The following is a 14,865-nucleotide window of genomic DNA, read 5'->3' as shown; positions in this document are numbered from 1 at the left end:
CTATACCCTACACTCTATACCCTACACTCTACACTCTATACCCTACACTCTATACCCTACACTCTATGCCCTACACTCTATACCCTACACACTATACCCTACACTCTATACCCTACACTCTATACCCTACACTCTATACCCTACACTCTACACTCTATACCCTACACTCTATACCCTACACTCTATACCCTACACTCTGCACTCTATACCCTACACTCTATACCCTACACTCTATACCCTACACTCTACACTCTATACCCTACACTTTATACCCTACACTCTATGCCCTACACTCTATACCCTACACTCTATACCCTACACTCTATACCCTACACTCTATACCCTACACTCTACACTCTATACCCTACACTCTATACCCTACACTCTATACCCTACACTCTACACTCTATACCCTACACTCTATACCCTACACTCTATGCCCTACACAATATACCCTACACTCTATACCCTACACTCTATACCCTACACTCTACACTCTATACCCTACACTCTATACCGTACACTCTATACCCTAGACTCTATACCCTACACTCTACACCCTACACTCTATACCCTACACTCTATACCATACACTCTATACCCTACACTCTACACTATATGCCCTACACTCTACACCCTACACTCTATACCCTACACTCTAATCCCTACACTCTACACTCTATACCCTACACTCTATACCCTACACTCTATACCCTACACTCTACACTCTCTACCCTACACTCTCTACCCTACACTCTATACCCTACACTCTATACCCTACACTCTACACTCTATACCCTACACTCTACACTCTATACCCTACACTCTATACCCTACACTCTATACCCTACACTCTATACCCTACACTCTATACCCTACACTCTATACCCTACACTCTGCACTCTATACCCTACACTCTATACCCTACACTCTACACTCTATACCCTACACTCTATACCCTACACTCTATAATCTACACTCTATACCCTACACTCTATACCCTACACTCTACACTCTATACCCTACACTCTATACCCTACACTCTATACCCTACACTCTACACCCTACACTCTATACCCTACACTCTATGCCCTACACTCTATACCCTACACTCTATACCCTACACTCTATACCCTACACTCTACACTCTATACCCTACACTCTATACCCTACACTCTATACCCTACACTCTAATCCCTACACTCTACACCATACACTCTATAGCATACACTCTATACCCTACACTCTACACTCTATACCCTACACTCTATACCCTACACTCTACACCCTGCACTCTATACCCTACACACTCTACCCTACACTCTACACTCTATACCCTACACTCTATACCCTACACTCTATACCCTACACTCTATACCCTACAATCTACACTCTATACCCTACACTCTATACCCTACACTCTATACCCTACACTCTACACTCTATACCCTACACTCTATACCCTACACTCTATGCCCTACACTCTATACCCTACACTCTATACCCTACACTCTATACCCTACACTCTACACTCTATACCCTACACTCTATACCCTACACTCTATTCCCTACACTCTAATCCCTACACTCTACACCATACACTCTATAGCATACACTCTATACCCTACACTCTACACTCTATACCCTACACTCTATACCCTACACTCTACACCCTGCACTCTATACCCTACACACTCTACCCTACACTCTACACTCTATACCCTACACTCTATACCCTACACTCTATACCCTACACTCTATACCCTACAATCTACACTCTATACCCTACACTCTATAGCCTACACTCTACAATCTATACCCTACACTCTATACCCTACACTCTATACCCTACAGTCTATACCCTACACTCTATACCCTACACTCTACACTTTATACCTTACACTCTACACTCTATTCCCTACACTCTATACCCTACACTCTATACCCTACACTCTATACCCTACACTCTACACCCTACACTCTATACCCTACACTCTATACCATACACTCTATACCCTACACTCTACACCCTACACTCTACACCCTACACTCTATACCCTACACTCTACACTCTATACCCTACACTCTATACCCTACACTCTACAATCTATACCTTACACTCTACACTCTATTCCCTACACTCTATACCCTACACTCTATACCCTACACTCTATACCCTACACTCTATACCCTACACTCTACACCCTACACTCTATACCCTACACTCTATACCATACACTCTATACCCTACACTCTACACTCTATACCCTACACTTTACACCCTACACTCTATACCCTACACTCTAATCCCTACACTCTACACTCTATACCCTACACTCTATACCCTACACTCTACACTCTCTACCCTACACTCTATACCCTGCACACTATACCCTACACTCTATACCCTACACTCTACACTCTATACCCTACACTCTACACTCTATACCCTACACTCTATACCCTACACTCTATACCCTACACTCTATACCCTACACTCTATACCCTACACTCTACACTCTATGCCCTACACTCTACACTCTATACCCTACACTCTACACTCTATACCCTACACTCTACACTCTATACCCTACACTCTATACCCTACACTCTACACTCTATGCCCTACACTCTACACTCTATACCTTACACTCTACACTCTATTCCCTACACTCTATACTCTACACTCTATACCCTACACTCTACATCCCACACTCTATACCCTACACTCTATACCATACACTCTATACCCTACACTAGTGTTGAGCGATACCTTCCGATATCGGAAAGTATCGGTATCGGTTTGGATCGGCCGATATTCAAAAAATATCGGATATCGCCGATACCGATACCCGATCCCAATGCAAGTCAATGGGACCAAAATATCGGAATTAAAATAAACCCTTTCTTTCCTTGTAGGTTCATTCTACATGAAGGAAAACAACTAAGAATAATGCCGGATGTATTTGGGGAGGTGGCGGAGACATTAAAGTCATAGAGGTTTATCCCAATCAAATAGAATAGCATGTTTTTTGTTTTTTTTTAAGACGTTCGGAGTGACAAAGATATTGACTATGTAAATTTTTTTTTTATTTTGTCAGATATTGATGTTTCACTATTCCACGCCCTTCCCCTTCTTTTTTTTCTTTTTTTTTTTCTTTTCCCACACTTTCATCTTCATCATCATCAGCATCTTTGACATCAACTTCTTCACCTTATTCATCTTCTTCTTCATCTTCTACCTATTTTTTTTTTTTTATTACATTCTTCATATTCATTTTATTCAACTATTATTATTCTTCTTATTCTACATATTCTTTTTATTCCACTGTTATTATTCTTCCTATTCTACTTCTTCATCATATTCTCATTTGTGACAGGCATTCCCGTAGTTGTTATCTATAAAAGTTTGAAGATTACACCTTCCGTTCTGCCAGTCACAAAAGTTACATTTGTCCGCGTTCAGTTTGGCCTGCAGCATCAGGCTTTATCCAGGGGCACCACGAGGAGGAACGGACTCACCCCCATACACTGCTTAGTCTTCTTCTGCATATAATTTAGATAATATCTTTTGCTCTGATATTAAGTCTTATGCTTAATGTTCTTCTGCTCTTTGTTCTGCAGCCTCTTGTTCTTCTGCTTCTCGGTCTTCCATGTTGTCGTCTCCAGGGTCGTCGTCTCCAGTGTCGTCATCTCCGCCGTCGTCGTCGTCGTCATCGGGGTGGTCTTCCGTGTCGTCGTCATCGTGGTGGTCTTCCGGGTCGTCGACGTTAGGGTCTTCAACTTGGAAATGTAGCAGAAGGTACAAGAAGGCTGAGAAAATGCCAAGAACCAGCTGATGGAACTGGAACTCGGATGGCTACCCGAAGGTTCAAGAGCCTATGGAACTACCGAGGACCAGCTGACGTTACTGGAACCCGGTTACTAAGCAGGAGGTACCCGTGCTAAAAAGCACTACCAAGGACCGCCTGACGTTGACGGAACTCGGATACCCAGAAGGAGGCACCTAAGCCAAAGGCTCTGCCCGGAACCAGCTGACGTTACTGGAACCAGGATGGGGAGCAGAAGGTACAAGAGCAAAAGACACTGCCGAGAACCAGCTGACGGTACTGGAACCCGGATGGGTAGCCGAAGGTCCAAGAGCCAATGGAACTACCGAGGACCAGCTGACGTTACTGGAACCCGGTTACTAAGCAGGAGGTACCCGTGCCTGAAAGCACTACCAAGGACCACCTGACGTTGGTGGAACTTGGATACCCAGAAGGAGGCACCTAAGCCAAAGGCTCTGCCCGGAACCAGCTGACGGTACTGGAACCAGGATGGGGAGCAGAAGGTACAAGAGCAAAAGACACTGCCGAGAACCAGCTGACGGTGCTGGAACCAGGTGGTGGACCCGAAGGCCCACAGGAGAGGAGAGAACAGCTAGGCCGCGAGGCAGCCGCAGTTACCGAACCCCAACAGTCCTACAGGGGGAGCTGGGCCTACTGGCACTACATAACCAGCCTTGACTACCAGTTCACGCAGCCCACATAGGAAGCTCCTAAACTGGAGGCACCCTGGAGTTGGCTAACTCGACCGCACCACGACGGGGCAAGCATAGGCGTCTCAGTGAAGTTGACACAACCCGGAAACAGCTGACGGTGCTGAAACCAGGCTTGGCACGAGGGAGTACCTGTGACAAGAACACTGCTGAGAACCAGCTGGCGGTGCTGGAACCCGGATGCGTTGCCCCAGTGTGCAAGAGCCAATGGCACGACCGAGGACCAGCTGACGGTGCTGGAACCCGGTTACTAAGCTGTAGGTGCCCGCGCTTAAAAGCACTACCAAGGACCGCCTGGCGTTGGCGGAACTCGGATACCCAGGAGGAGGCACCTAAGCCAAAGGCTCGGCCCGGAACCAGCTGACGGTGCTGGAACCAGGTGGTGGACCCCAAGGCCCACAGGAGAGGAGAGAACAGCTAGGCCGCGAGGCAGCCGCAGTTACCGAACCCCAACAGTCCTACAGGGGGAGCTGGGCCTACTGGCACTACAGAACCAGCCTTGACTACCAGTTCACGCAGCCCACATAGGAAGCTCCTAAACTGGAGGCACCCTGGAGTTGGCTAACCCGACCGCACCACGACGAGGCAAGCATAGGTGTCTCAGTGAGCTTGACACAACCCGGAAACAGCTGACGGTGCTGAAACCAGGCTTGGCACGAGGGAGTACCTGTGACAAAAACACTGCCGAGAACCAGCTGGCGGTGCTGGAACCCGGATGCGTTGCCCCAGTGTGCAAGAGCCAATGGCACGACCGAGGACCAGCTGACGGTGCTGGAACCCGGTTACTAAGCTGTAGGTGCCCGCGCTTAAAAGCACTACCAAGGACCGCCTGGCGTTGGCGGAACTCGGATACCCAGGAGGAGGCACCTAAGCCAAAGGCTCGGCCCGGAACCAGCTGACGGTGCTGGAACCAGGTGGTGGACCCGAAGGTCCACAGGAGAGGAGAGAACAGCTAGGCCGCGAGGCAGCCGCAGTTACCGAACCCCAACAGTCCTACAGGGGGAGCTGGGCCTACTGGCACTACAGAACCAGCCTTGACTACCAGTTCACGCAGCCCACATAGGAAGCTCCTAAACTGGAGGCACCCTGGAGTTGGCTAACCCGACCGCACCACGACGAGGCAAGCATAGGTGTCTCAGTGAGCTTGACACAACCCGGAAACAGCTGACGGTGCTGAAACCAGGCTTGGCACGAGGGAGTACCTGTGACAAAAACACTGCCGAGAACCAGCTGGCGGTGCTGGAACCCGGATGCGTTGCCCCAGTGTGCAAGAGCCAATGGCACGACCGAGGACCAGCTGACGGTGCTGGAACCCGGTTACTAAGCTGTAGGTGCCCGCGCTTAAAAGCACTACCAAGGACCGCCTGGCGTTGGCGGAACTCGGATACCCAGGAGGAGGCACCTAAGCCAAAGGCTCGGCCCGGAACCAGCTGACGGTGCTGGAACCAGGTGGTGGACCCCAAGGCCCACAGGAGAGGAGAGAACAGCTAGGCCGCGAGGCAGCCGCAGTTACCGAACCCCAACAGTCCTACAGGGGGAGCTGGGCCTACTGGCACTACAGAACCAGCCTTGACTACCAGTTCACGCAGCCCACATAGGAAGCTCCTAAACTGGAGGCACCCTGGAGTTGGCTAACCCGACCGCACCACGACGAGGCAAGCATAGGTGTCTCAGTGAGCTTGACACAACCCGGAAACAGCTGACGGTGCTGAAACCAGGCTTGGCACGAGGGAGTACCTGTGACAAAAACACTGCCGAGAACCAGCTGGCGGTGCTGGAACCCGGATGCGTTGCCCCAGTGTGCAAGAGCCAATGGCACGACCGAGGACCAGCTGACGGTGCTGGAACCCGGTTACTAAGCTGTAGGTGCCCGCGCTTAAAAGCACTACCAAGGACCGCCTGGCGTTGGCGGAACTCGGATACCCAGGAGGAGGCACCTAAGCCAAAGGCTCGGCCCGGAACCAGCTGACGGTGCTGGAACCAGGTGGTGGACCCGAAGGTCCACAGGAGAGGAGAGAACAGCTAGGCCGCGAGGCAGCCGCAGTTACCGAACCCCAACAGTCCTACAGGGGGAGCTGGGCCTACTGGCACTACAGAACCAGCCTTGACTACCAGTTCACGCAGCCCACATAGGAAGCTCCTAAACTGGAGGCACCCTGGAGTTGGCTAACCCGACCGCACCACGACGAGGCAAGCATAGGTGTCTCAGTGAGCTTGACACAACCCGGAAACAGCTGACGGTGCTGAAACCAGGCTTGGCACGAGGGAGTACCTGTGACAAAAACACTGCCGAGAACCAGCTGGCGGTGCTGGAACCCGGATGCGTTGCCCCAGTGTGCAAGAGCCAATGGCACGACCGAGGACCAGCTGACGGTGCTGGAACCCGGTTACTAAGCTGTAGGTGCCCGCGCTTAAAAGCACTACCAAGGACCGCCTGGCGTTGGCGGAACTCGGATACCCAGGAGGAGGCACCTAAGCCAAAGGCTCGGCCCGGAACCAGCTGACGGTGCTGGAACCAGGTGGTGGACCCCAAGGCCCACAGGAGAGGAGAGAACAGCTAGGCCGCGAGGCAGCCGCAGTTACCGAACCCCAACAGTCCTACAGGGGGAGCTGGGCCTACTGGCACTACAGAACCAGCCTTGACTACCAGTTCACGCAGCCCACATAGGAAGCTCCTAAACTGGAGGCACCCTGGAGTTGGCTAACCCGACCGCACCACGACGAGGCAAGCATAGGTGTCTCAGTGAGCTTGACACAACCCGGAAACAGCTGACGGTGCTGAAACCAGGCTTGGCACGAGGGAGTACCTGTGACAAAAACACTGCCGAGAACCAGCTGGCGGTGCTGGAACCCGGATGCGTTGCCCCAGTGTGCAAGAGCCAATGGCACGACCGAGGACCAGCTGACGGTGCTGGAACCCGGTTACTAAGCTGTAGGTGCCCGCGCTTAAAAGCACTACCAAGGACCGCCTGGCGTTGGCGGAACTCGGATACCCAGGAGGAGGCACCTAAGCCAAAGGCTCGGCCCGGAACCAGCTGACGGTGCTGGAACCAGGTGGTGGACCCCAAGGCCCACAGGAGAGGAGAGAACAGCTAGGCCGCGAGGCAGCCGCAGTTACCGAACCCCAACAGTCCTACAGGGGGAGCTGGGCCTACTGGCACTACAGAACCAGCCTTGACTACCAGTTCACGCAGCCCACATAGGAAGCTCCTAAACTGGAGGCACCCTGGAGTTGGCTAACTCGACCGCACCACGACGGGGCAAGCATAGGCGTCTCAGTGAAGTTGACACAACCCGGAAACAGCTGACGGTGCTGAAACCAGGCTTGGCACGAGGGAGTACCTGTGACAAGAACACTGCCGAGAACCAGCTGGCGGTGCTGGAACCCGGATGCGTTGCCTTGCCTATTAAAGATTGTCTTCCTAGAGCCCCAACTAGCGGTGTTGGAGCAAAGGGTAAGCAGGGGGAGATGAGTGTAGGCCGAAGCCTGCACTGGAGGCAGCTTTGTGTCTGCGTTGCGTTTGCAGGACACTTTGCCGGCTACACACTGGGGGAACAGCTGGCGTTGCTGAACCCCACTAACACAATGGCGTGTGTTTTTCTCTGTGCAGCTAGCACTTGCGGGCAAAAACTAGCGATGTTAGAGCCCGTGTTGAAGCAGGAGGAGGAGGAGAGGAGCAGAGTGTAGGCCGAAGCTTAGTTGAACCAATTTCAAAGGAAACCTTTAACCCCCCCCTCAGGTGTTACAAAGTACAAGAGACACACCTTGTGCAGTATTAATGCTGCACAAGTGAAAGGTTGCTCTATTAATTTGTCTACTTGCACACGCTGAATGAAAGACATACACAATTTACCCCATTCTACAGTCAAACTGTAGTGGATGCGTGACTTGGTTTTTTGATGAGACGCAGCACAGGTGTCCAAAATAACGCCTTGGTGCTTGGAGCAGCTTCCTGAGCGTTGTTATTTGCTGTACAGGAGTCTGCGCTCTTGTGTTATCCCTTGGCAATGCCCTGTTAGCGCTGCCCATCTTATGACATCATTTCATGTTGGCCGGTGCGGTTAACGATGGCCATAAATCCCAGACCCACAGTGTCTTTTCATAAAGCCACACTGCGGTGCTGGGATTCGTGGCCTTGAGCAGTAAATATTTTGGCCGCTCACACACGTCCTTACACCTGCTTCAGACTGGGCGGCCTCTGCTGATCCCTTCTTGCATGCCGCGGCCATGAGGCTGCACAGTCTGAAGAAGGCTGAAGGAGATGAGTTAAGACAGGCGAAGATATGCACTGCTCGTGCCCATCAATCACACCCTCGCAGTCAAAATAATTAAGACAACGAGGAGCATTTTATTCAGGCAGGGCGGACGAACAGGCGCAAGTAGCCAACCAATGATGTCAGAAGACGGGAAGCGCTACCAAGGGGGGTGCTGCGTATCATTAGAAAGGAAAGTCACACCTCAGGGACAGTGGAATGGTCTCAAAGAGACACATTTTGTACGTGTTGAGTTCCACGTGGGCAAGGAGAAAACATCAGCCACCTTGTACAAATGCAGCAGTACTGCTGTACAAGGTGGCTGTTATACATAGAAACACCTGGGGGTGGGGGCCAGGCTCCCTTCAATTTCAGTTCATGTGCCTGCGTGGCGTTTGCAGGTCACGTTGCAAGCTGCACAGCAGGGGAACAGCTGGCGGTGCTGAACCCCACTAACACATTGGCTGGTGTTTTTCTCTGTGCAGCTAGCATTTCCGGGCAAAAACTAGCGGTGTTTGAGCCCAGGGTCAGCAGGAGGAGGAGGAGAGGAGCAAAGTGTAGGCCGAAGCCTGCACTGGTGGCAGCTTTTGGTCGGTTGTGCCAGCGTGGCTTGTGCTGGACACGATGCCGGCTACACAGCGGGGGAACAGCTGGCGGTGCTGAACCCCACTAACACATTGGCTGGTGTTTTTCTCTGTGCAGCTAGCATTTCCGGGCAAAAACTAGCGGTGTTTGAGCCCAGGGTCAGCAGGAGGAGGAGGAGAGGAGCAAAGTGTAGGCCGAAGCCTGCACTGGTGGCAGCTTTTGGTCGGTTGTGCCAGCGTGGCTTGTGCTGGACACGATGCCGGCTACACAGCGGGGGAACAGCTGGCGTTGCTGAACCCCACTAACACATTGGCTGGTGTTTTTCTCTGTGCAGCTAGCATTTCCGGGCAAAAACTAGCGTTGTTACAGCCCAGGGTCAGCAGGAGGAGGAGAGGAGCAGAGTGTAGGCCGAAGCCTAGTTGCACCAATTTCAAAGGTTACCTTTAACCCCCCCTCAGGTGTTACAAAGAACAAGAGCCACTCCTTCTGCAGCATTAATGCTGCACAAGTAAAAGGTTGCTCTATTAATTTGTCTACTTGCACAAGCTGAATGCAACACGTAGACTATTTAGCCCATTATACTGTTTAACAGTAGTGGAGGCGTGACTTGTCTTTTTAAAGAAAAGCAGCACAGGTGTCGAAAACACCTTTTTGCATGGGCGCAGCTTCCTGAGCGTTGTTAGTTGCTGTACAGGAGTCTGCGCTCTTGTGATCCTTTGGCCATGCGCTGTGAGCGCTTCCTGTCTTATGACCTCATTTCATGTTGGCCGTTGCGGTTAGCGATGGACATGAATCCCAGACCCACAGTGTGTTTTTAAAAAATCACACTGCGGTGCTGGGATTCGTGCCCTGGTGCAGTAAATATGTTTGCCGCTCACACATGTCCTTACACCTGCTTCAGACTGGACGGCCTCATCTGATCCCTTATCGCATGCCGCGGCCATGAGGCCGCACAGTCAGAAGAAGGCGGAAGGAGGGGAGTGAAAACAGGGGAACATATGCACTGCTCGTGCCCATCAATCACACCCTCGCAGTCAAAATATATGAGACAACGGGGGGCGTTGTGTCGGGCAGGGGGGACGCACAGGCACAGCCAGCCAACCAATGATGTCAGGAGACGGGCAGCGCTAACAATGGGGGTGCTGCGTGTCATTAAAAAGGAAAGTCACACCTCAGGGACATTGTAATGGTCTGTAATGAGACACATTTTGTACTTGTTGAGTTCCACGTGTGCAAGGAGAAAAAGTCAGCCACCTTGTACAAATGCAGCAGTACTGCTGTACAAGGTGGCTGTTATACATAGAAACACCTGGGGGGGTGGGGGGCAGGCTCCCTTCAATTTCAGTTCATGTGCCTGCGTGGCGTTTGCAGGTCACGTTGCAAGCTACACAGCAGGGGAACAGCTGGCGTTGCTGAACCCCACTGACACATTGACTGGTGTTTTTCTCTGTGCAGATTGCATGTCCGGGCAAAAACTAGCGGTGTTAGAGCCCAGGGTCAGCAGGAGGAGGAGGAGAGGAGCAAAGTGTAGGCCGAAGCCTGCACTGGTGGCAGCTTTTGTTCTGTTGTGCCAGCGTGGCTTGTGCTGGACACGTTGCCGACTACACAGCAGGGGAACAGCTGGCGGTGCTGAACCCCACTAACACATTGGCTGGTGTTTTTCTCTGTGCAGCTAGCATTTCCGGGCAAAAACTAGCGGTGTTTGAGCCCAGGGTCAGCAGGAGGAGTAGAGGAGCAGAGTGTAGGCCGAAGCCTAGTTGAACCAATTTCAAAGGTTACCTTTAACCCCCCCCTCAGGTGTTGCAAGGTACAAGAGCCACACCTTGAACAGCATTAATGATGCACAAGTCAAAGGTTGCTCTATTTAATTTTGCTCCTTGCACACGCTGAATTAAACACGTACACTATTTAGCCCATTATACTGTCAAACAGTTGTGGAGGCGTGACTTGTCTTTTTAACGAGACGCAGCACAGGTGTCAAAATTTGCACCTAGGTACTGGGCGCAGATTCCTGAGCGTTGTTATTTGCTGTACAGGAGTCTGCGCTCTTGTGTTATCCCTTGGCAATACCCTGTTAGTGCAGGCCGTCTCATGACCTCATTTCATGTTGGCCGGTGCGGTTAACGATGGCCATAAATCCCAGACCCACAGTGGCTTTTCCTAAAGTCACACTGCGGTGCTGGGATTCGTGGCCTTGTGCAGTAAATATGTTCGCCGCTCACACATGTCCTTACACCTGCTTCAGACTGGGCGGCCTCAGCTGATCCCTTATCGCATGCCGCGGCCATGAGGCCGCACAGTCAGAAGAAGGCGGAAGGAGGGGAGTGAAAACAGGGGAACATATGCACTGCTCGTGCCCATCAATCACACCCTCGCAGTCAAAATATATGAGACAACGGGGGGCGTTGTGTCGGGCAGGGGGGACGCACAGGCACAGCCAGCCAACCAATGATGTCAGGAGACGGGCAGCGCTAACAATGGGGGTGCTGCGTGTCATTAAAAAGGAAAGTCACACCTCAGGGACATTGTAATGGTCTGTAATGAGACACATTTTGTACTTGTTGAGTTCCACGTGTGCAAGGAGAAAAAGTCAGCCACCTTGTACAAATGCAGCAGTACTGCTGTACAAGGTGGCTGTTATACATAGAAACACCTGGGGGGGTGGGGGGCAGGCTCCCTTCAATTTCAGTTCATGTGCCTGCGTGGCGTTTGCAGGTCACGTTGCAAGCTACACAGCAGGGGAACAGCTGGCGTTGCTGAACCCCACTGACACATTGACTGGTGTTTTTCTCTGTGCAGATTGCATGTCCGGGCAAAAACTAGCGGTGTTAGAGCCCAGGGTCAGCAGGAGGAGGAGGAGAGGAGCAAAGTGTAGGCCGAAGCCTGCACTGGTGGCAGCTTTTGTTCTGTTGTGCCAGCGTGGCTTGTGCTGGACACGTTGCCGACTACACAGCAGGGGAACAGCTGGCGGTGCTGAACCCCACTAACACATTGGCTGGTGTTTTTCTCTGTGCAGCTAGCATTTCCGGGCAAAAACTAGCGGTGTTTGAGCCCAGGGTCAGCAGGAGGAGTAGAGGAGCAGAGTGTAGGCCGAAGCCTAGTTGAACCAATTTCAAAGGTTACCTTAAACCCCCCCCTCAGGTGTTGCAAGGTACAAGAGCCACACCTTGAACAGCATTAATGATGCACAAGTCAAAGGTTGCTCTATTTAATTTTGCTCCTTGCACACGCTGAATTAAACACGTACACTATTTAGCCCATTATACTGTCAAACAGTTGTGGAGGCGTGACTTGTCTTTTTAACGAGACGCAGCACAGGTGTCAAAATTTGCACCTAGGTACTGGGCGCAGATTCCTGAGCGTTGTTATTTGCTGTACAGGAGTCTGCGCTCTTGTGTTATCCCTTGGCAATACCCTGTTAGTGCAGGCCGTCTCATGACCTCATTTCATGTTGGCCGGTGCGGTTAACGATGGCCATAAATCCCAGACCCACAGTGGCTTTTCCTAAAGTCACACTGCGGTGCTGGGATTCGTGGCCTTGTGCAGTAAATATGTTCGCCGCTCACACATGTCCTTACACCTGCTTCAGACTGGGCGGCCTCAGCTGATCCCTTATCGCATGCCGCGGCCATGAGGCCGCACAGTCAGAAGAAGGCGGAAGGAGGGGAGTGAAAACAGGGGAACATATGCACTGCTCGTGCCCATCAATCACACCCTCGCAGTCAAAATATATGAGACAACGGGGGGCGTTGTGTCGGGCAGGGGGGACGCACAGGCACAGCCAGCCAACCAATGATGTCAGGAGACGGGCAGCGCTAACAATGGGGGTGCTGCGTGTCATTACAAAGGAAAGTCACACCTCAGGGACATTGTAATGGTCTCTAATGAGACACATTTTGTACGTGTTGAGTTCCACGTGGGCAAGGAGAAAAAGTCAGCCACCTCGTACAAATGCAGCAGTACTGCTGTACAAGGTGGCTGATATACATAGAAACACCTGTGGGTGGGGGGCAGGCTCCCTTCAATTTCAGTTCATGTGCCTGCGTGGCGTTTGCAGGTCACGTTGCAAGCTACACAGCAGGGGAACAGCTGGCGTTGCTGAACCCCACTAACACATTGGCTGGTGTTTTTCTCTGTGCAGCTAGCATGTCCGGGCAGAAACTGGCGTTGTTTGAGCCCAGGGTCAGCAGGAGGAGGAGAGGAGCAAAGTGTAGGCCGAAGCCTGCACTGGTGGCAGCTTTTGGTCGGTTGTGCCAGCGTGGCTTGTGCTGGACACGATGCCGGCTACACAGCGGGGGAACAGCAGGCGGTGCTGAACCCCACTAACACATTGGCTGGTGTTTTTCTCTGTGCAGCTAGCATGTCCGGGCAGAAACTGGCGTTGTTTGAGCCCAGGGTCAGCAGGAGGAGGAGAGGAGCAAAGTGTAGGCCGAAGCCTGCACTGGTGGCAGCTTTTGGTCGGTTGTGCCAGCGTGGCTTGTGCTGGACACGTTGCCGACTACACAGCAGGGGAACAGCTGGCGGTGCTGAACCCCACTAACACATTGGCTGGTGTTTTTCTCTGTGCAGCTAGCATTTCCGGGCAAAAACTAGCGGTGTTTGAGCCCAGGGTCAGCAGGAGGAGTAGAGGAGCAGAGTGTAGGCCGAAGCCTAGTTGAACCAATTTCAAAGGTTACCTTTAACCCCCCCCTCAGGTGTTGCAAGGTACAAGAGCCACACCTTGTGCAGCATTAATGCTGCACAAGTAAAAGGTTGCTCTATTTGTTTTGCTCCTTGCACACGCTGACTAAAACACGTACACTATTTAGCCCATTATACTGTCAAACAGTTGTGGAGGCGTGACTTGTCTTTTTAACGAGACGCAGCACAGGTGTCAAAATTTGCACCTAGGTACTGGGCGCAGATTCCTGAGCGTTGTTATTTGCTGTACAGGAGTCTGCGCTATTGTGATCCCTTGGCCATGCGCTGTGAGCGCTTCCTGTCTTCTGACCTCATTTCATGTCGGCCGTTGCGGTTAGCGATGGACATGAATCCCAGACCCACAGTGTGTTTTTAAAAAATCACACTGCGGTGCTGGGATTCGTGCCCTGGTGCACTAAATATGTTTGCCGCTCACACATGTCCTTACACCTGCTTCAGACTGGGCGGCCTCATCTGATCCCTTATCGCCTGCCGCGGCCATGAGGACACCCAGTCTGAAGAAGGCGGAAGGAGATGAGTGAACACAGGCAAACATATGCACTGCACATGCCCATCAATCACACCCTCGCTGTCCAAAAAAATAAGACACCGAGGGCCGTTGTTTCGAGCAGGGGAGATGCACAGGCGCAGCCAGCTAACCAATGATGTCAAAAGACGGGCAGCGCTAACAAGGGTGGTGCTGCGTGTCATTACAAAGGAAAGTCACACCTCAGGGACATTGTAATGGTCTCTAATGAGACACATTTTGTACGTGTTGAGTTCCACGTGGGCAAGGAGAAAAAGTC

This window comes from Ranitomeya imitator, chromosome 6 (genome assembly GCF_032444005.1).
Source record: "Ranitomeya imitator isolate aRanImi1 chromosome 6, aRanImi1.pri, whole genome shotgun sequence".
NCBI lineage: Eukaryota > Metazoa > Chordata > Amphibia > Anura > Dendrobatidae > Ranitomeya > Ranitomeya imitator.
This window is presented reverse-complemented; position numbering follows the sequence as displayed.